This window comes from Mauremys reevesii, linkage group 4 (assembly GCF_016161935.1).
Source record: "Mauremys reevesii isolate NIE-2019 linkage group 4, ASM1616193v1, whole genome shotgun sequence".
In the NCBI taxonomy this organism is placed as follows: Eukaryota; Metazoa; Chordata; order Testudines; family Geoemydidae; genus Mauremys; species Mauremys reevesii.
Window position 1 is genome coordinate 4,823,890 of NC_052626.1, and position 23,630 is coordinate 4,847,519.

Below are 23,630 nucleotides of genomic sequence, written 5' to 3' on the forward strand. Positions count from 1 at the left end.
AAAACAATTCAAGATTCCTCAGTGTTGACTATGTATCGCTCTAGGTAGATCCATGCCCCCCTCCCCACTGCCCTATCAGAGTCCCGAAGATAAGCTTGCTGAAGATAAGAAAACACAGAGATCAATCTAATATCACTGAAATGATCAGCAGTGTCATCTCAAATCTGTCTGCGGACAGAGAGAGCTGTGCAGAACAGCCCTTTGCCACTTCGCTACATGGGAAAAAAGCAAACAAACTCCTAGGCTAAAATCCTCCCTGAGGTACACACATGTGGCTCCTTCCCCCATCAATGGCCTGGATTCACCCCTCACTCATACAGGCTGCAGCCTCCATAGGCTTGTCTCAATGAGGATCCCCCTGCCAGAAACTGCAGCCCCACAAGTGGCCAGGTAAGGTGCACACCTGGAGCATGGATGCATCTTCTGAGCAGCCTCCATTAGCGGGTCTGTTCTGAAGTCGCAGCAGCAATTTAAAGCTGCCCTTCCCCAGTGTATTCCGCATGAGAGGCTGTGCAAATGTAATCCACACACCTCCTGGCTGTGGTGCTCTGTCCCATCTAGCAGCACTGAGACCACTTAGAGAGAATTAACCGAGTTCAATTGGTAGCCTTAGCAAAGAGCCAGCTGGCTTTTAGCTCCTGCAGTAGAGACTCATGCACTAAGTTCCAGAGGTCCCAGGTTCAATCCCGACTACCAAGGGTCTGTCAGTGTTATACAAACACAGCATGCCCTTCCAAGGGGTGAAGCGGGGCTGCCCATCCCTGGTGGAGCGGTGCCTGTCAAAGTGAAGTGAGGCCAATAGGTGCACACACGGCTAGGAATAGACTATTGGCCGGAAATTGCAGTGATGGACCTGGCCACAAGCATCAACAGGTTTTGTTATTTATTTTGTTGTTGTTTTATTAATAAAAGTTATTTTCTTCAATTCACTGGGACAAGAATTAAGAACAGAAAATAATTCTCAACCCTCCAGCCAACGAGGGGAAGTACTGCCCCAGTTTTACAGAGGAGGAACCTGAGTTACAGAAATTAAACGAGGGCTTAAGGAGACAGTGTCAGAGCCAGCATTAGAACTCAGATGCCCTAGGTTCCAGCCAAGAACGCTAACTGCTACCCCATGACACTCTCGTGAGGCAGGACAGTCTTCAACCAACGAGAGTCACTAACACAAATTCAGCAATTTGCCATAAAAAAGCAACTTGATGCCATACTTCAGACATTCGTTTTCAATATTTTTGTTTAAAGCAAACATAAAACTATCCTGAAACTGTAGCAATTGGAATGAGCAAAGCAGCTGGTACGATGCTAATTCTTGGAAGATGTTCCAGAGTCAACCATTAAGCTCTTTAAATATGTATAACTTCTGATATATTGCATGTGAATGCTACTTGTATAATCTCTCTATCTCTCTCTCTCTCTCAGAATATATCTCTATATATTCTGTGTCAAACTGAAAAGCCCCACAAGGAAAATACCGGTTGCAAATTTTATAAACAAATATTCAGGCTAACCACAAAAATTGGAAGACAAATATTTAAATCTGACATCTCTGCTGCATTATGTGACTTTTCATCACAGTGGAAAGTTCCTTTGTTTTTCCCCCTTTATTCCTGTGACTGCCCATACACTGCTTCATGCATGGAGCATTCTGAGGTGAAATTAGGACACACAGCAGCATTCTCCTGTCTGGCCTCATGTATTTAGATGCTTACAGCAAATGAAGTGTGACATCGTTACAAATGGTAAAGGCTGTATACTGAACATTTTCTTGTCAGGATACCATACTTTGGGTAATAAACAGTTTGCTCATATACAGAAAGCGTAACAATATGAAATGGAAATGAACTTATGAGGTACAAAGCAAGCTAGGAGCATCCATTGTCAGCTGTTTATGAAGTGTTGAAAATGCTAATTCAGACTCTCTGTCCTTAGCTCAGTAACTCTTGGAATAAAACTGCTTTGCAGCTAACCAAAGTGAGGCAGAATTACCATTTTCACCACTTTCTATAGCTATAAAAGAGCTGACACTTCATTGACGATATTTTAATTGTATTTTTTAACTCCTCTTTTTTTTTCATTCTCTACCCACAAATCTAAAAATCTTTCAAAATCCAGATAACAGCCCACAAACAGAAAGAGATGGACAAACACACAGGCAATAGACCCAGAGAGACACAGTAACAAACTTTGGCTGGTGAAATAGCATAACCATCTTAATTAGAGAATGAAAGAATTGGTTTGTTTGTAGCACAGGTTGGAGAACACAAGAGGTTATTTGAAAACTCATGTACTTCATTGTTAAGGTATATGGATGGCTGCTGGGTTTCTAATTAAGTATTTCTGAATCTTGAAAGGTTCATGAATTTTAGTATGAAAAAAAAATCATGTCAGAATGTTAGTAATTATTCAGCATTTGTTACTCTGTTTAAAAGTTGCCATAAACCGCATAGGAAGCAGAAACCGGCGCATTGACTTAGCTGACCAATCCCACACAACAAATAACGAAACTGAAAATTGTCAAAATGAACATTTGTAGTCAGCTGCTGCAATTTGTTCAAATACCATTTCCCACAAATACATGGATGTAACAAATAGAGAAAAAGAAAGTTAAGCAAATGATTTAAGGAATAATTCAGTCAGCTCTGTTTGGTAGTAAAATCACCAAGCTGGTTTCACTTCTGAATCTTTTTTTCCTTGTCTGCACATAGTGAGTTTTAGCCATTTCTCTTTCCCAGCAAATGGATAGCAAAGTTGAAGAGAAAGTTTTAAATCTCATCCATTCCTGGTTTTGGCTAAAACCATAAGAGCATCTGTAAGCTAAGGAGAAAAGGAGTCTCAGGCTTCAGGCCATAAGCCTCATGGGTCAGGAACACTCCTTTCATTGCCCATGTACTACATTGCATAGTTGGCTACCAGCAAGTGAGGTGCGGTTTGGTTTGTTGTCTTACTTTTACTTATGTGGAAGCATCAGGTATTAGCAACAACCAGCGGCAGGATATTGGACCTGGACCAGACAATGTTCAGCCCTGCGATGGCAAATCCTGTATTTCTAAAACCACTGTAATGACAGAAGAAGTTTTCTGTCAGGTAGGTCCCAGGGGTTGCTGTACAACACTCACCTTAGCCAAATCATTCTCCCAAAGGAGATTCAGAGGCACAGAAACTGGGTGCTGAAACACTGTATTTCTTGGCAGAAACTACAGGAGCCTATAGATCCTATAAAATTGGAGCTAGTGAAAGCTTCTGTGCCATTCCCCTCCTCCTCTCCCTTCTGTTCTCCACACACGAGGCTCTCCCTTCACACGCCATCCCGCTTCGCTAGCCTCTCAGCAAGCATCACAGCCATCGCTAACAGCAACAAGGACTCCCAATTTTACACCTGGTTAACCAGAATGCCTCTCCTCTCTCTCTCTCTGGTCGCGTTCTCCAGGAGCCTCACAAAACCTGCACTGCCATTGCACAATGCCTCTCTTGGCAACATGAGAGGAACAATTTTGGTTTTATAATCGTAGCCCTGAAGCATTAAGTACCATTGTTAACCAATCAACAGCCACAGCTCCCTAACCTCACTCACCTGCAGGGGGAGACAGTTCAGTTCCACCATTAGCAGTTCAAAGGCTGTGTTGGAAATCGATTCATTTGCCTCAAAGTTAATTCCTTTCCTATTACATTCGCTGGTTACATGGGGCCGTTCTAGTCACACATTCAGGTTGTAAAAGAGCCAAGAGCAATCATCAAAACTCTCCACGTTCTAAACATTTTTTGAGGGACAATTGTCCAGATAAATTGACACCCTGCAGGCAGCCACATCTTCCTTGCCCACAAAAACTTCCTCACTCTCCCAAGAGACTCTGCCCCTCCTGGGTGCTGGTTTTTAGGAGGTTGCCAGGTTCCCAGGGTAAAGAATCACAGAAAGAGTCACTTTCATCTAGTGTTGAGCAAGAAACATCATGAGACTTAGGGGACCAGTGTTATCTCTAATCTCATGTATTTCCCTCTCTGCTTCATTGCAGAGCTTTTGGCTTGCTCTCTGCCCAGCCCAGTCGCTATGATAGCTGGAAGGAACAGGACACATACCCTCACAGGGGGAAAGCCTAGGGATTCACTAACTGCTTTCTTCCCCGAGCAAGCTAATGCTCATCATCAATATTAACTTATGAAGACTCTCCCTCCACACTTGCAAACGTTCCCCTGAGAGGAGGGTCATGGGCAGCTGAAGGCAGGTTTCCCAAGTCTGCACGACTCCCATGGAAGATTCTTGGCTGGAAGAGCAGTGAGGGCAGTGAACAGCCCTGGAGCATGCAGTCTCTGCGCCAATATCCCGACCCTTGCTGCACTGAGCTAGATTCAGGGGATTTCTCCATGGGCTGTTGGACCTTCTGTAGGGCCAGGAAGCAAAAGCCTACTCCAAAATCTGAGGTGCAGAATCCCTGATCCACAGGCTGGATGATGCCTCTGATGGTCCTCAAGGCATTTAAGTTTTCTGCCCATATGCTGCCCCCTCTCAGGAGCACTTCCCGTCCATCTGTCAGGAGTTGAAGTATCACCTATCACGTGAAAGTTTATTTACAGCTATATTTTCAATAAGGTCTCAGGGTTTGCGTGCACCGAGGAGCCCAAATTAACAGCTCTTTGTCCATTCCTAGTGCACCTGTTCTTTGAGCAGGTCCAGAATCGTTTCCAATGACCCCCCATACCTAATAGCAGGTGGATTGATATAAGCACGGTGCCCTGAGTTCTGCCCAGGAGTGCACTGCTTATTTTGTTTTGTCGCTACATCCGTTACATTCAGGGCAAGCTTTTCTTCACAGCCCTGAGGGTTTGGCACAATATTTAAAAAGAAAGAAAACTTAGATCTGGACGTAATCACATGAGTCTGGGAGCTGGGGCCCTGGAGACATGCTTACAATATCTCTGTCCTGGCAAGGTTTTCTGCACACTGTCAACAAACAGTGCTGGAAAAATGGCAAATGTCTATAATTGCCCTGTGCGCTTCGGAACCAGTTCAGGAAATTGTCAGTGTCTGAAAAACTGTGATGTGATCAAATAGAAATCGGGGAAGCGACCTTCTCCATTCTTGCCCAACTGTTTTCACAGTTAATTACATTTCAAAGTTATGAAATACATTGAAAGTGTCTCCACTAAAGCCTATTTGCATTCAGATATATCTTACCTCCCCCACCCCAATCAACCCCAAATGCTCCTTTAATCCATCAAAATGTTTCATATCTTACAAATGCATATTTTGAGATATTTGAATAGCATCAAACAGAGTGATTGAATTCATTAGTTGCTGCACAATTTGCAGGCTTTGACACAATGGTTTACTGGCCACTGCCTGCCTCCTAAGCTGACACAGGGGAGCGGGGGAATGCTTGGCCTTGTGTTTTCTGGTATCTTCAGCAATGGCAATATTCAGTAGCAGAACAGTGCAAAATACTAATTTGAACCTTGAACGCACAGTCAGACTCCACTTGGTCTGAAGCTCTGTTCCCAACAAGCAGTGGTTCTGTTTGAACGTTGATCATGGCTGTGAGCATCTTGTCAGAGCTGGAGAGCAACTTTGCTTTATCTCGTTATCTATGAATGGTTTGAGACAGTCATCTGCTGGTGCGAAGAGCTGATGTAACTGCTGCCCAGACATGTGATTTGCAGCGCACACGCCCACCAACAACTTTTATTGGCCTTACAAAATCCAGAACTATGCTACATATTCCCAAGCACCTCTACTGGCAATTTACAGAGCGAAAGGTAGAGAGTGCTCTTGAAACAGCTGGGGTGCTCTGCGGGTTTGTCCACACTTTGAGCGAGGGGTGGAAGAGACACACCCATGCTAGCTCGGATTGAGCTAGCACGCTAAAAATAGAATGCAGCGTAGGCTAGCAGCTCCGAGTATGTGCCTGTCAGAGACTCCAGGTATGTCCTTGGGCCAGCTCACCGGGCCCACCGCATGGGCTGCCACAGCTATATTCCGTTCCACACGCTTGATCAGAACTAGCGTGAGTCTGTCTCTTCGAGCCAGCAGTCACCCCCTCAGCTCCAAGTGCAGACATGCCAAGAGTCTGCTCTGCATTGGTTGACAGGCCTCGTGGGGAAAGTCACACGGAACCCACCGCGGGGACAACAGGATTAGCAGACAGTGTTTTCACAGAGGAGTGGCCAGTGTGTCAGTGTCAGAGGCTCGTTCACCTGCACATCTACCAATGTGATATATGCCATCGTGTGCCAGCAATGCCCCTCTGCCATGTACATTGGCCAAACCGGATAGTCTCTACGCAAAAGAATAAATGGACACAAATCATATGTCAAGAATTATAACATTCAAAAAACAGTTGGAGAACACTTCAATCTCCCTGGCCACTCGATTACAGACCTAAAAGTCGCAATATTACAACAAAAAAAACCTTCAAAAACAGACTCCAATGAGAGACTGCTGAATTGGAATTAATTTGCAAATTGGACACCATTAAATTAGGCTTAAATAAAGACTGGGAGTGGATGGACCATTACACAAAGCAAAACTATTTCCTCATGCTTATTTCCTCCCCCCCCTACGGTTCCTCACATCTTCTTGTCAATTGTTGGAAATGGGCCATTTTCATTACCACTACAAACAGTTCTTTTTCTCTCTTGCTGGTAATAGCTCACCTTAACTGATCACTCTCCTTAGAGTGTGTATAGTAACACCCATTGTTTCATGGTGTGTGTGTGTGTGTGTGTGTGTGTGTGTGTGTGTCTTCCTACTGTATTTTCCACTGCATGCATTTGATGAAGTGGGCTGTAGCCCACAAAAGCTTATGCTCAAATAAATTTGTTAGTCTCTAAGGTGCCAGAAGTACTCCTGTTCTTTGAGCTCTCTGAAACATTTTAGATGTCTGATCATTTATCTTACACACACACACACACACACACACACACACACACACACACCCCTAATTCTGTAGAAGCGGGAGAGAAATAGACTCTTATTCCCTTTTCTGGAGGGCCAGGGCTGTCTATCAACTATCTCACACCAAGTGAAAAAGGTTTCTGAGTAGGCAGAGGGCCTGCACAGAAACCCTGAGCAGAGGACTAAGGCCTGATCCCCAGCCCATCGAGGGGTCTGTCTACACTGCAATTGGGAGGTGTAATAGCAACACAAGACGACATACCTGAGCTACCTTTGATACAGCTCAGGTGCCAATCACCGGGAATCCGCACCAGCAGGGGGTTCAGGGCCACCTGTACAAGCTCACCTGGCACCATAGACAACTCCTGCCTCCCGACATGGCACAATCTAAAGGGAAGGACACGGTGACTACTCCATTTGTGTCCTCTGCAATGCGAGCTCCCCACCCTGTGCCCATCCAGGGGGGGAGGGGAACTCTGTCCTTTTCCCGCCAGGTCACCCCCCTGCCACGTTCAGCCGCTCTCCCTGGCAGCCGGGCCCAGGCAGGGAGTGGGACCAGCCACTTCTCACGCCTGCCGCTCCAGGTTGCTGACTCTGTGCAGCGCAGCGGGTGCCTGAGGGAGAGCCAGGCGGGGGTGGCAGACTGCCCTGCCCTCTCTGCTCCCCACCCGGGCCTGGCTGCCAGGGAGCCAGAGCCCCCCCATCCCCTTGCCCATGGAAAATTCCCAGCTCGCTCGGCTCCGGTCCCGGCAGCTGGTCCTGGGCAGGCCGACACCCCAACCAGGCTCTCACAGGCACCCAACGTGCTGCACAGAGCAGTGACCCAGAGCAGCAGGTTTGAGAAGCGGCTGGTCCCGCGCCCCACCCGGGCCTGGCTGCCAGGGAGAGCGGCTGAACGTGCTCAGGGGCAGGCACCCTGGGAGAAGAACCTCTCCCCCGCCACACAGCAGGCCAAGCAGAAATCTGGGGAGGCACTTGACCCCACATGCCCCCCCTCCACACACACATCACCTCTCCCTGGGTCCCTGGACAGTTACTCGGGTGACTCGCAGCGCTGAATCCCAGGCTTCCACAGCTTCACTGCTATCAGTGCCCGAGTTAGCCAGACTAACGATTACTTGGGTATGCCACGATTGCAGTGTAGACATACCCCAAGTCATCAGCAGCCTTTCCATTGCCTCCAGTGGGATTTGGACCAAGCCCTTTGCCTGAACCCCCAGGACCAGGACAAACAGGAGGCTCCATGGAGGTAGTTCATTACAAGCATCATTCCCTAGAAACTCCATGCCCGTGACTCTGAGGGTGTTTATTGGCTTTAGAAGGAGCCACTGCCAGCTCTCCAGGTCACCCCGGTGACTTTTGGGGATGGAATTTTCAGAAGAGGCGTGAATCTAATGGGCTCTTGGTGCTAAGATGAAAGACAAATTAAACACTTTAAGCAATTGTATTACCGGTAACTCCAATTTAATTGTTTAGTAAAAAGTTGGAATGTATTTCCCTGGCCAGGACAGTGCAAAACCAGCATTTCAAACTAACATCCACAATTTTTCGCACTCATTAAACTTAAAAAGAAAAACCACCACCCCACATTTTAAACAGCAAAGTTAGAGATCCCTGAAAATGGAGGTTTAGAAGAGAAGTGCTGAAGCACAATCACAGCAGTGCCATTATTCTGCTCATCTTATTAGCGTGATGACTGGAGCCTTTTAGATTACACAGGCATGTGTGTCTTCTTGCTCGTTGATTTAGAAGTAAAATACTTTGATAATGGCCAGAGAGAGACAACACCCAGAGAGAGAAAGATTTTCTTTCTGAGTATGTGCACAAGGGAAGGAAAGAAGATGTAAACAGTCATTTGTTCTTATATGCAAAGTTCCTGTTTGGAGGCGTGATAAGGTGTAGGATTCTGTGCTATTTTAACCCCACCATGCACAAAACCATCGACTCTTTCTTAGGATTGACATGTAGAGGTAAATCTATGTGCTCACATAACAGGCCCCCCAATGCCTCAGACAGGATACCTCAGTTTTGAATCCAGCATCCCAGAAGTAAGCATCCCACAAACACAGATTCCATCATCATCTCTATGCAGATGTCTTACAGATCCACCTCTATACCCTAGACCTGGATCCAGGGCCAGTGCTTCCATTAGGCGAACCTAGGCGGTCGCCTAGGGCGCCAGGATTCGGGGTGCGGCATTTTGTGCGCTTCTCCCGGGGCGTGCTGGAGCTTCCAGTTCCGCTCCTGTCACGCCACCGAAGGAGAACCTTCTGCTGACATGCCGCGGAAAACAGCGGCAGGCAATTGAGTAGCTCAATGACTGCCGGTGTCGCCTGTGGCATTTCGGCAGAGGGTCCTTCTTCGACGGCGCGATGGGAGTGGTACTGGAAGCTCCCGCGCATCCCGTGGGGAGTGCACAAAATGCTGCCCCTCGAATTCTGCCTAGGGCGCCAGAAACCCTGGTGCTGCTCCTGCCTGGATCCTGTTCAAACTAAAATCTCAGCCTGCTTCTCTGACATCTCATCCGGTATGTCTAGCCACCTGCTCAAACTCAACATGGCTAAAACAGAGCTCAATCTTCCCCCAAAACCTTCCCTGCTACATCCTTTCTCAATCACTGTCATACAGACCCATAACCTGGGCATCATCTTGGACTCAGCCCTCTTTGTAGGTCCTCACATCAAGACTGTCTCTAAATCTTGTTAATTCTTCCTGCATAACATCTCATTCATTACCAATCTGCCAATGTTGGCCCAGGATACCAGCCGCCACCGCCCACTTGTTCAGTTTTCAAGCAGGCATCATCTTGTTTTCTCCCATGCTATCCCTCATACGTGGGAGGAGTTCCCCATAAACATCTGCAAATTTACCTCATTAACCACCTTCAAATCTCTCCTTTGCTGTAATGCTAAAAAAAACATGAAATTTCACAACAATTAGGTAGCTCACTTGGTGAGACCACATCTTGTCATGTTGCTCAATATTGTCTTATTGTTTCCTTGTACGGCCCCACCTGTCTGTACCCATCTGTTGTCTCTTGTCTCATCCATAGACTGAGAGTCTCTTGGGACAGGGGACATCTTTTTTTCCTATATTTGTACTGCGCCTAGCACGATAGGGTCTGGATCCCCAAAGAGCCAACAGGGGACTCACCTGGACTGTGGGAGACCCAGGTTTGAATCCCCTCTCTGCCTGATTTGGAACAGTGATTCGAACCCAGGTCTCCACGTCCCAGCTGAGTGCCCTAACCACTGGGCTATTGGCTATAACAGGGGAGGGGTGTCACACTCTGCTTTTCATGAGAAACGGCTGACCTGGCTTAGGAGCCCAACTCCAGGAGACAGTTTATGGCTGAGGATCCCGAGTGCAGACAGGCGTGACAGTCCTACGGCAATGGGAGTTGGGGCTTGTCGAGACAGATGGAACAGAGCAGCATGCCAGGGTGGGACTCGCTAGTAACATCCCATGTGGGCTTGGTCACAGCTCAGTCAAAGCCCCGGAGTGGGCTTTAGCAATTCCCAGTTGTCCAATGTAGCCAATCAAAGTGCACTCTGGGGCTTCTAGTGCAGAGTCCCTTGGGAAATTACTGCACAGCAAGCCAGGGCGCTAGAGGTCTTCCAGCGGGTACATCAACTCCTCTAGAGATCTGCTTCGACAGGCTACATAAAAAGCACCAGTGAAGTCAGTACAAACGGAAATGTCATGCTTTGCTTATATTGCCCTACGTACTATCCACTGAAATGTAAGTACAGAATTTATCTTCCAGTTGCTGTATTTTATAATGATAAGGTAACATAAGAAAGTCAGCAATTGTATTTTGATGTCTGATTTGTAAGCAGGTAGTTTTTAAGGGAGGTGAAACTTGGGATGTGCAAGACAAATCAGCCTCCTGACAGGGGACCAGGAGTCTGGAAAGGTTGAGAGCCACTGACCTAGAAAGTTTTTTACCCACGAAAGCTTATGCCCAAATAAATCTGTTAGTCTTTAAGGTGCCACCGGACTCCTTGTTGTTTCTGTGGATACAGACTAACACGGCTCCCCCCGATACCTGACCCCGGGCATGCTACTCAGTCACGTCCCCCCTTCGGCAGCAAAATCCCTTTGTAGATTGGGGCTCTTAGCACTGCCTCATTGCTTTGCATTTCACTCCTGGCCAGCACAGGCAGATCCCTGCTCAGCTTGCTGGCTTCTGGGAATCCTTTTCATGGGTGCAAAAGTCTCCCCATTCGATGCCTGAGGAACCTGGGCCCCTAATTCAGGGCTGTGAATTCCACTGGATGGCAGGGCAGCTAGGAGTTCGCTTTTGCAATGCCTACGTCCCCTTCGTAAACCCAGCCTGTAGTGGTGCTATAGGCAAAGAGTAAATGACCACCCCGCAGGAGCAAGCAGAGAGAAACTCTGACTCAGAGGCATGTGGCCGAGGCCCGATGCTACTCAAGGAGTCGGTGCAGTTTACACACTGCCCCATAATCCAGCTCATGGTGAGAACAGCAAACCACAAAGCAAGTGGAGCCCTGAAAACCATTCCCCCTTCTTCCAAACTACACAGGGCCGTGGTTCTTCGGGCCCGGCGCCCTCCCCGAGTCCAACTGACACCAACGGACTCCTCACACATCCAAGCAATTGCCATGTGACCCCCACTGCAGGATCAGGACCTTAGCCAGAGATGAAATTCCAAAGGGTCAGAGCTTGGGGGGTAGTTCACATAAGGACCTAAAAAATGTCAAAATGTATTTTCACAATGTAAACCTTTTGATTCTCCAAAACCTTGTGGGAAATCTTGGGAAACCAGCTTCTCTCGTTGTCTGCTGGCACCCCTGCTGCTGCTTCTGGACACGGCCTAGGCATGCAGAGCCAGTGGAAAATAAAAACGAAGGAAAACAAAGGTTGCTCTAATTTTGCTGAACAACATTTTGAGCTGCTGGACTCACCCATTCACAACCAAAGTGTGAAGAACAGGGTTTGCACTATAATGCTTTCAGCAATAAATGAATGGAATGGCTAGCTCCCTACAGCACGCAATTTACGCAATCCAGTGTGTTTTGTGCCATTCAGAGGGAACTATTGAATCTACCGGTGTGATCCTGAGAGGATCTGCTGGCCGGACTGGGGCCACACCTTGCAGAGTTGTGACAATCCTGTTTTTGAGGCCTGAGGAGAGCACAGAGTATGAATTGACTCACCGTGTTTTACAATATTAAGAGAAAATGTGCTACTGCATGAGAGAAATGTTTTATTTCAATCATTTTGAACTGTCCAAGCTTCCTGAAAATTAGCCCAATTAAAAATCAAAAGGCAAAACAATAAGATTTTTCAGTTCAAGCCATAATACTAAAACATCAGTTTCAATGACCCGAGCTTTGATGAAGTAAATCCTTAACAAGAACTTGCTGCAAAACAATGCCATATGGAGGCTGGCATGCAGATCAACTCGGTAAAGTCAAATAGGGCTGTTTTTAGCCTAGTAGCCATGTTCTTCACTGATAGTACTGTAATTTGTTCGATTCCAATGTAAAACATGAGAGTTTAGAAACTACAGAACACAGATTTTATTTCCATATTGTGAAAGTGAAGTGACAAGCTTAAACAAAACACAATAAAACACGCTATGGATTTAATTTCATTCGTTGTTTCCAGACACATTTCCTTCAAAGCTGCTATCAAAAAACTTAATCTCTGAGTTGAGTTCCAGTGTTATTTGTCTGTATGACTGAGTGAGGCAGAAATCCACAGATGGAGAAATCTCTACTCCAAAATCAACCCTCCCCATGGCAAAGAGATCTGAGCACACCGCCTAATTTCTGGCTTTAAGTGAAAACACCATATAAATGGAACTACACGTTAAATAAACAGCCATTTCCACAGCAGAGCCCAGCTAATGGAAAGTCTTCTCTGGTATTTCTCTCTTCGTTAGTACATCCAGTTCGATCTCTTCAGTGGAGCCAATAATAAGCATTCTGCCTCCAGCACCATGGAAACAAAGTTTGTTTGTTTTTCGCCCCTGTCAGTATAGATGCATTATCTGAGTATTCCACAGCATATAGCTACCAAATAACAGAGCATAGACCTATGGGGGGAAAATGTTCTGCAATGATGAACAGAACACACAGTGTTATCCTGAAACATTCATTTGGCCATGTTGTTCATGTTAAGAAACAGTTGGGGATTTTTTTGTCTTTTTTATGTATATATCTATATCTACACACACACACACAGAGAAAATAATATTAGCATCACCCAAAAATGTGTTAAGGTGAATTCCAGTCCTGATTTAAAGCCATTAAAGGAAGGGCTCTTCTAGCCTAACTCAATTCACTGTAAGAATGGATGTCAGGTATGAGCGATCCATTAGCAGAACTATTGTGTAGTGCAACAAGGAAGTGAAATCTGTAACTACAGAGATGACACGCCCTTCAAAAGCGGTTTACTGGTGTAGGTTTAATTAGATCTGTAACAGGTTTTACATAATCTCTTAAATTACCTCATATTGTTTATCTGTCATTCATCACAGTTGGTGCCAATATGTACATAAACAAACTAATAAATTAGGTAATAAACAGGAGACAATTTGTAGATTCCAAAACCAGAAGGAACCACTGTGATGACCTAGTGTGAACTCCTGGCTAGCAGAGGCTAGAAAACCTCTCTGAATAAATTCCTGTTTGAACTGAAGTATGACTTTTAGAAAAAAAATCTAATTTTGATTTTAATATTTCTAGTGTTGAAGACTCCACCACAAACCTTGGTGAATTGTTCCAACGGTTAACTATCCTTACTGTTGAAAAAAATAAACTGGTTTACTTGTAGTTTGTATTTGTCTAGCTTCATCTTCCTGCCAGTGGATCTTATTATACCTTTATCGGCTAGACTGAAGAGGCTTCTATAATCAAATTTCTGTTCCCCAGGCAGGTACTTATAGGGCATGCCGCGCAGTTCAGATCATGGGGGTGTGAATGCCAGAGCACATCAGGGTGATGTGATGTAATGCCCCATGCAGACACTGCAGGCATGAACTAAAAGGTTCCCAGTTCATATTAGCGTGAATCTCTTCAAACAGGACTACATTAATGCAAAGTAGGAACCTTTTAATTTACACCCGTGGCATTCACCTAGGAGAGTTTAAAAGCAGCACTTTTTTCCGCACCCCCATATTCCAGACTGAGTGGCAGTGTAAACGTGACTGTAGACTGTGATCCAGTCACCGTTTAGCTCTCTCTTTGATTGAGCTCCTGGAGTCTATCACTAGAAAGCACGTTTTCCAGTCCATCATGCTCCTGGCTCTCCTCTAGACCCGCTCCAATTTATCAACATCTTTTTTTTTTCGAACTGTGGACTCCAGAAGTGGACACAGTGTCCAGCAAAATACAGAGGTGAAATAACTTCTCTAGTCCTACTCAATAGTCCCCTGTTTATACTTCCCAGGATTGCATTAGCTCTTTTGGCCACAGCGTCACATGGGTAGCTCGTGTTCAGTAGATTATCCATTATGAGCCCAAAGGTATGTGAATAACTGATTTTTTGGTTTGTTGGTAGCTCTGAAAAAACAGGAAAAAATTGGTTCAGGTTGAATCGAAACTGATTTTTTTCTTTGAATTTTCAGCAAATCAAAAAAGTTGGAAAAATTATTTTGTATCAAACTAAACATGTTTTCATTTTGAGCATTTTTAGCCTTTTCTTTTTAATCAAAGCAAAGTCAACAATGGCTGGCTTGACAAACTCTAGAAAGAGGAGATGGTGGTGAGGGTGGCCCCCCTTCTGACTCAATATCCTAGCTGTTAGAGCACTCACCAGGGGGTGGGGAGAGACCCGGGTTTAAATCCCTTCTCCAGAGCAGGGATTCAAACCTGACTCTCCCACTTCCCAAGTGAGTGCCCTAACACAGCTAGCTTATTAGATATAAGAGGGGCACCACCAGAGCCATTTTTTTCCCATCTCTAATCTGGATTGCTTAGCAAGGTGAGGGCAAGTAAACAATATGTCTTTCAGTACGTCCAAATGTGAAATCATACATCTAGGAACAAAGGATGTAGGCCATACATACAGGTTGGGGGACTCTGTTCTCAGAAGCAGTGACTCTGAGAAGAACCTCATGCTGTTTGTGGAGTATATATCATGACTTGTACTCCTATTCCAATTGTCCTGAAACATTCATAGATTCATAGATTCTAGGACTGGAAGGGACCTCAAGAGGTCATCGAGTCCAGTCCCCTGCCCTCATGGCAGGACCAAATACTGTCTAGATCATCCCGGATAGACATTTATCTAACCTACTCTTAAATATCCCCAGAGATTGAGATTCCACAGCCCCCCTAGGCAATTTATTCCAGTGTTTAACCACCCTGACAGTTAGGAACTTTTTCCTAATGTCCAACCTAAACCGCCCTTGCTGCAGTTTAAGCCCATTGCTTCTTGTTCTATCCTTAAAGGCTAAGATGAACAAGTTTTCTCCCTCTTCCTTATGACACCCTTTTAGATACCTGAAAACTGCTATCATGTCCCCTCTCAGTCTTCTCTTTTCCAAACTAAACAAACCCAATTCTTTCAGCCTTCCTTCATAGGTCATGTTCTCTAGACCTTTAATCTTTCTTGTTGCTCTTCTGTGGACCCTCTCCAATTTCTCCACATCTTTCTTGAAATGCGGTGCCCAGAACTGGACACAATACTCCAGCTGAGGCCTGACCAGTGCAGAGTAGAGCAGAAACATGACTTCTCGTGTCTTGTTCACAACACACCTGTTAATGCATCCCAGAATCACGTTTGCTTTTTTTGCAACAGCATCACACTGTTGACTCATATTTAGCTTGGGCAAAATAAATACAATGTTTGGAAAAGAAAAGTTCTGCATAATTTCCACTTCAAACATACTATTATTTAACATCGCTCTTCCACGATGAATGCAGACCATTACTAAAGCACGAGCTCCATAAATACATTTAACCATCCACAATTTAGTCCCACCATCCCAAAAGCACCCAAACCCTCTCCCCACCCAAACTGCCAATAATTACTGCCCTGACAATGGAACTGACTCCTCCACACTCTCCCTTGCAGTACGCATCAAGGACACAGGATATAATTAACAGACATTATAATATATGGAGAGAAACCTGCTGTCAACATAACTGTGGGTGACTAATCTAAAAACAAAAGATCATATTTAGTTTCCTGCTTCCTCTGGAAGGCCCAGCATTGCTTTAAAGTGTGTGCACAGAGAGTTTGTAATTTGTCAGCACAACCAACAGCCAGCTGTGCTACTGAAGTAATACCCGCAAGGACAACACCTTTTCTGTCTGGCTATGTACAGGTTGTTGCAAGTCCTGCCATCTCCTTATTCCACTCTTTACCTTTGGTTTGCTTATCTTACTGTATTATAACATGCAGATATTATAATCACGTTGGTTATCAAAGGGTGATTGCTGGGCAACAGATGTATCCTCCTTGTGTTTAGTCCCTCAAACCACTCTCCAACTCCACCCTGTGCCTACAGAGTCGAACAGGCCTGTTTTCCAGCTCTGTGCAATCTGGGAATGGTGTCCTTAGCCAGGGGAGAAATGGATACACAGGGTCCCCCAGAATCATAGTGGAGATTGAAGCCCCATTAATTCCAATGTAATCGAAATAGTGGCCTCCTCTGGCTGTTCTTGAAAATGACAGAACGTTGAAAATTTGCAGCATGGGTTTGGCCGGGCCATGCTATGCCCATGACCAAGAGCCTGCCAGGATGTTCCATTAAGGTCTTCATCACGGGAGCACAAGACTCCTTTAGACGCACTGACTACTGAGCATGTGGGGAGACAGGGAGAATGCAAGGGGCACATTGGGTCATCAATAGTTCCTGCAGAATTTGTGAATCCCAGTTGGTGAAAGCCCTCAGCGATCTCTGATACAATGGATGCTTGATCACATGCCCTGACTGATATATTTCAAAGCAACGTAGGGAACTTAGACACTTCCATAATGCCATTCGCACCCCTCTACAGCAACCATGTCCACTCTGGACTCCCTAAACCCAAATTTGTGCTCAAGTGTCCAGTAACTATCAGGGTAGCCCGATTTCCTGAGCTGAACACCCCTCTCCCTTCCCCCAAGGTGCCCTCATCTTCATGGTCTAGAGCTGCAGATCAAGTCGTGCTGGCTCTCTCCAGAAATGTAGAGACCTCTCCTTATTCATGCTGAATTCATGTCACCACTTCTGCTCCTCCCAAGCCTTGAATACAACTTAGTCCAAACCAGTCTGGACTCAAAATCAACACACTGTCCCGTCATCCCCAAGCACCTCACAGAGCTGTCTGCTCCATGGCTGGGAGCAAACGCTCTGCCATCTGCCGGTCTCAGTCCCCGACACTCAGCAATGGCTGGCAGAAGTCCCTCCAAAAACTCCAGCAGAAATCTCTCTTCCTGGGCAAGGAGCAAGAGCAGATTGTTCATTCTGGCCTCCATCTTAAGGCCAGGACTAGAAAAAGGCAGTCATGGATGGCAAGGTCAAAAGAGACCACTGTGATTATTTAGTCTGGCTTCGTGCATGACACAATCCACAGGATTTCCCTGAATCAATTCCTGTTTCAATTAGAGTAAATCTTTTAGAAAAAAAAACATCCAATATTGGTTTAAAAATGGCCAGCAATAAAGAATCCACCACAACACCTGACAAGTTGTTCTAATGGTAGAGTTTGTCTAGCTTCAACTTCCAGTCATTGGCACTTGTCTGATAGACTGAGAAGGCTTCTATTATCAAATGAATATTCCCCATGAAGGTGTTTCCAGACAGTGATCAACTCACCCCATAACCTTCTCTTTGTTAAGCTAAACAAATAGACTTAAGCACTTCAAGCTCAATAGTATCTGTCACTTTCACAGTGGTACCCAGGAATTTGTAAGAGTCTTGCAGGGGATTATGGGAACAATACCCATAGTGCAGGGCAATGGAAGTGCGCTGGTGGGCAAAACTTCAACTAAAAAACTGGCTAACGTGGGTGCACAATCCCACCGGTTCCATCACCAATCGCTCATTTTTCTGCTGATAACGTGGCCTCAGTTTAAGCTTTTAAACCCCTTACTTTCAATAACTGTCAGAACAATTAGGTTGTCAAGCATTTTCTAGCAGAGCATCTCCAAACTTTTGAATATCAAGTAATTATTTGGCACTTATGAGACCAGATGCAGTCACATTTTCAATTTAAATGCAAATAGCATGGAGATATTTACACAGTTTGTCTGTATTTTTATAAATGCTTTAAAATTTTTAAGACAGAAGGGCTTGTTATTCTGGAGGTGTACCGTGGCAAATGGCTGTTTTCACCTGGGATCAAGTTAATTAGCTTCTGTGTCTTTTATTGTATTTTTTTCTGGTGGGGGGCCAGTGAGATTTCAGCTTCTCCACAGAGTGCGGCAGTGGAGTTCACTCTGCAAATAACTCAGTATATGAACCGTTAAATAGGTGAAACTGAGATCCCAGTGTATGTCCCGCAGCTTGGGTTCTCCTTTTACTGCTTCAAGTAGTAAATATTCAGAAGATGCAACTGTCACCAGAAGAGCGAAGTGATACCACGTCCTGGACCTGATTCCCCTCTCACACTTGCGGGAACATGAGTAACCCCAATAGAGTAAATGCTGCTATTAGCTAAGTACTACAGTTATTTTTGTTCATTCCATCTGAAGTACCTGGCATTGGCCACTGTCGGAAGAGAGGATACTGGGTTAGATGGACCTTTGGTCTGACCCAGTATGGCTGTTCTTATGTTTTTATTTGTTTTGTTGTGGTAGCAACTAGCAGCCCCACTCCTGGACCAGGAATCCATGGTAGGACACACTGTATGAACACAGCCTGATCGCAAAAAAGTACATCCTGAGCATAATGATTCTATGATAAGACAAAAGAAAGCAGGTGTGTATCAACAGACCAACCAGGGAGCACAAGGAAACAATGGGAGAGAGTACGTTACTGGCAGGTTAAGATGTGTAACCACAAGAAAGAGAATCTATAATCAAAAGTATTGAAGAATCATAGAATCATAGAAGATTAGGGTTGGAAGAGACTGCAGGAGGTCATCTAGTCCAACCCCCTGCTCAAAGCAGGACCAATCCCCAACTAAATCATCCCAGCCAGGGCTTTGTCAAGCCTGACCTTAAAAACCTCTAAGGAAGGAGATTCCACCAGCACCCTAGGTAACCCATTCCAGTGCTTCACCAACCTCCTAGGGAAATAGTCTTTCCTAATATCCAACCTAGAACTCCCACACTGCAACTTGAGACCATTGCTCCTTGTTCTGTCATCTGCCACCACTGAGAACAGCCGAGCTCCATCCTCTTTGGAACCCCCTTTCAGGTAGTTGAAGGCTGCTATCAAATCCCCCCTCACTCTTCTCTTCTGAAGACTAAATAAACCCAGTTCCCTCAGCCTCTCCTCATAAGTCATGTGCCCCAGCCCCCTAATCATTTTTGTTGCTCTCTGCTGGACTCTCTCCAATTTGTCCACATCCTTTCTGTAGTGGGGGGACCAAAACTGGATGCAATACTCCAGATGTGGCCTCAACAGTGCCGAATAGAGAGGAATAATCACTTCCCTCGATCTCCTGGCAATGCTCCTACTAATGCATCCCAATATGCCGTTAGCCTTGTTGACAACGAGGACACACTGCTGACTCTTATCCAGCATCTCATCCACTGTAATCGCCAGGTCCTTTTCTGCAGAACTGCTGCTTAGCCAATTGGTCCCCCGCCTGTAGCGGTGCATGGAATTCTTCCTTCCTAAGTGCAGGATTCTGCACTTGTCCTTGTTGAACCTCTTCAGATTTCTTTTGGCCCAGTCCTCCAATTTGTATAGGTCACTCTGGACCCTATCCCTACCCTCCAGCATATCTACCTCTCTTCGCAGCTTAGTTTCATCTGCAAACTTGCAGAGGGTGAGGTCCATCCCATCATCCAGATAATTAATGATGATCATTAAGAGATGGAGTCCAGCCACAAAATCTGGGTCATAGAATACTAGGGTTGGAAGGGGCCTCAGGAGATCATCTATTCCAACCCCCTGCTCAAAGCAGGACCACTCCCCAAATGGCCCCCTCAAGGATTGAACTCACAACCCTGGGTTTAGCAGGCCAATGCTCAAACCACTGGGCTATCCCATTTGGAATGTGGGATGCTGTTTTAGATCCATCCCTAGTAATTAGTGTCACAGGACTGGGATATGGGTGGCTGTGCCTAGTGGTTGGAACAGGAGTCAGGCACTAGTGGTTAGAGAAGAACTTGGTAGCTGGGAACGGGAGCCCAAGATCAGAACCAGAGCTGGAACACAGGGCTCAGAGCCAGAGTCAAAGGCCAGAGGAGTCAGGGATCACAGCCAAACACAGAGGTCAGAATCAGAGCAGAGGTCAGAACTGGCTTACCTGGAGTGGGATTAGGGTGACCAGATGTCCCGATTTTATAGGGACAGTCCTGATTGTTGGGTCTTTTTCTTATATAGTCTCCTACTACCCCCACCCCCTGTCCTGATTTTTCACACTTGCTGTCTGGTCACCCTAAGTGGGATAAGACAGAGACAGGTCTGGGTCCCAGGCAAGAGCAGGGGCTATCACATATGTGGGCGAATGCAGCTGCTGAACTGCTGCTGATACATTTCATAGCTGGTCTGCTGACTCTTCCAGCCACTCCAGGTGTCCAGCTGTTCAGGCAGCCCATTACAGGCCTGCTGTGCTCCTTAGGCTGCCCGGGACTACCTCTGCTGCAGGCCTTGATTCCTGACAATTAGTTCTCTAACTATTGTTTGTATTACTGTAATCGAGAGCACCACACCAGGGATCAGATGTCAGTCATGTTGCTTCAGGAACTACAGGAAGGTGCTAAGACACCTCAGCCATAGAGACAGTAAAAGAACCTTAATACAACACAACAGAACAGAATAGAAACCCCACTGTCCTTGGTGTTGTAGAGAAGAAGTAAAACAAGCTTACAGGGAGTAACGGGTGGACACAAATATACCAGGGTTGCATCTCGGGGACTAACGAACAAGTGTTGCACAATAAGCAGTAGGACGAGGTCACCACCTGCCTCGCTTACTGATCAGGCATTCAGCCTTCTTTGGAAACACAAAGCCGAGGACAGGAAACAAACTAAGACGTTACAGACTCCAGCTTGCCAGTTCACCAGACGGGCAAGCAACAGCAACACAAGCATCGATTCAGGAAAATGCCATTCTGCAAACTGTCGTCACAAAAACAAACTGGAAATTTGCAAGTTTCGTCACAAAGCCGGTCAAGAATTGGAATCTAAATGAAACAATTAAGAGAAGTTGACGTCATTCCCAGTGGGTTTCATACTTGCCAAACAAATTATAAATCCTTTGTTATACTTTACAGCTGGGTGTTGAGCCGGGCCAATGCCTTTATAAAGCCCACCTCTAGTGCCTAATCTGTCAAAAACTATCCTTGCGTGACTAGCCAAAAGGCAGTGTATTGTAAATCTGCACTTTTCACTCTGCCCACATGCAATAAATGAAACTTAACATATATTTGCCTTTCTTCAAAAACTTACAAAGCAAAGAAACAAGATTAGTCCCCACGCCAGGAAGTCTCCTATGTCCTAATGCACTGGAATGAAAATAAACTTTGGAGTGGATTGAAGGTTAAAATTCTACTTATAAAGATTTCATTAAGGGCTTTATTCTGCCACCATCCGTTGTGCTGAATAGCTCCTTCCTCCGCTAGTGGCTTTTATCCCATGGTTTAATGACTCAAAAATCATTATGCAGGTTCTTGTAAAACTTTCCAAAATTATTAGTCACTGGGAGTTGAGAACTTTCAGTCCAACATGTAATTTTCTGACAATATTACATATGACTAATGGCTACTCAGTCTTCACCGTCCTTGTTGTCATGGGAGAATACTGAATGTTACGGTTATTTTTGGTGGTTTGTGTTTCCCTTTTTATGTTAATTTTTAAGCAAAAAAAAATGTCAGCACAGCAAATAGATGGACACTCCGAAGGATTCTAGTCACATAGGACCCATTCTGATACTCTCCCCGATACGGGTATCCTATTCTGTGGGTAGTCTCCTTCACTTCAGCGGGACTCTTTGTGGAGGAGGGTGCTAGTCAACAGAAGAAAGGGTGTCTGAATCCAGTCCCTGTTATTCACCTTAGTTAAGAACTATGACCAAATCTATTTTGGAAACAGTCATAGCAAAGCAACAAACTCACACAACTCCTGCCAAGAACCATCAAGTAAGCCGGCAGGAACAAGACAGGACAGCTCATGTATAAGAGCAATCCAGAAGGGAGGCCAAGCTATCGTCTAACCATGTACAGCACAACAGCGGAGGCTTGGCGGCCCTTTCCTCCATGAATAGCCCACTGGATGCAATGGGAACAGGCGAGGGAATGCACGTTGCACAGTCACGCTCCAAGACCTCGCTCCAGCCGTCAGATATCACAGGCGTTGCTGAGAATCACATACAACTGGTGGGTGAGTTTATAATCCCAAGCATACAGCTAAGCCTCCAGAAAGCGTGACATTATGCACTTTGGTATGGCAGGGCAGAACCAAGCCACCATGTCCCATCGTCAAGTCAAAACAGAGTATATTTAAATTCAGATAGATTTGGCTCATGCAATCCCCTAATAATTAGCAATCTGCTAATAACCCGGGTAGCTCTTCACAGCAAGGTCCACTTTCACTGCAGGATCAGAGAAGTATTTTACATTTGTATTCTCTCAATGGCTCGGTTTTGGCGGACTGAGCCACTTGTAAATTGCCTGACCATTCCTGCGGGGGATTATACTGCATAGTTATACAATGCGCCTGCTACCACCTTCAGTATAAAAATAGCACACTCAATCGCCCTCTCTTCCCTGTCCCACCTCCCCTTTAACCTGTCCAGCTCGGAAGCGGGAATGCAAGACAGACCTTTCAGCACTGCTGTAATTTCTATGCCTTGTTGAAATGCAAATCACGCTGAGCTCAGTCAGGAGCCTGGTTGTTGAGCAAGGGGCTACATGAGCGACCTCTCTCCCCCGCAGTGTGGGTGATCTGCATTGCCATGCGCTGTGAAAGGGGCAGGCTGCTACCTACCTTCCAAACAGCTGAGCCTGACCTGCCGGACAGTGCAGCTAGGGCAGCCTGGCGTGGGGAGTAAGGAAAAGGGATGGCACAGCTTAACTCTCCCCTCCCATGCAGGAAGGGGGAGGGAAGGACCAAACAGTAACTGGGAGTCACTATTCAGTCCTCTCCCTGCTCTTGGGGGGGCACTGTTACACGAGGCCTGTTACAGGAACTCCAGCCCTATGTGTTCCAGTTTGCGCTACCCACCCCTCAGGGCATGGCCGCTCTCTCTTGGGCTCAGCGGGGCACGTTCAGGTTTTGCTTTCGACTTCTCAATAGTTTTTGTGCTTTCCGTCTTTTGATGCAAGTGTCTCCTCACCACAGCCATCGCTGGCAGACTACAGAGGAGGAGCACTGCCTTAACATCAGCGGGCGCTCTGACCACACACACAGGCAGAAGAGGCCGGGTGGAATCGGTGAGTGAAATGCTCTGTCCTGTGCTACGCGTGGCGTCAGACTAGAGATCATAAATGGCCCCTAGTAGCCTGAAAAGTCTATGAACTGCTTGCAGTCATAACTGTACCTCAGGGTTTGTCTATACTAGGAAACAACGTGGTGTTGGGGGGGGCGTGTTAAACCACATATAAGCTAACACATGGTAACATCCCAGTTAGCACAGGCTGAAAGTTTTCCATGGGAATGTTTA

General features: G+C 45.8%; 1 protein-coding gene across 11 annotated transcripts in view; it reads right to left on the reverse strand.

Annotated features, from left to right (window-relative positions):
- Window positions 1-23,630, reverse strand: part of MDGA2 (MAM domain containing glycosylphosphatidylinositol anchor 2) — a 632,812-nt gene that overhangs the window by 226,583 nt on the left and 382,599 nt on the right. The window lies entirely within an intron of this gene.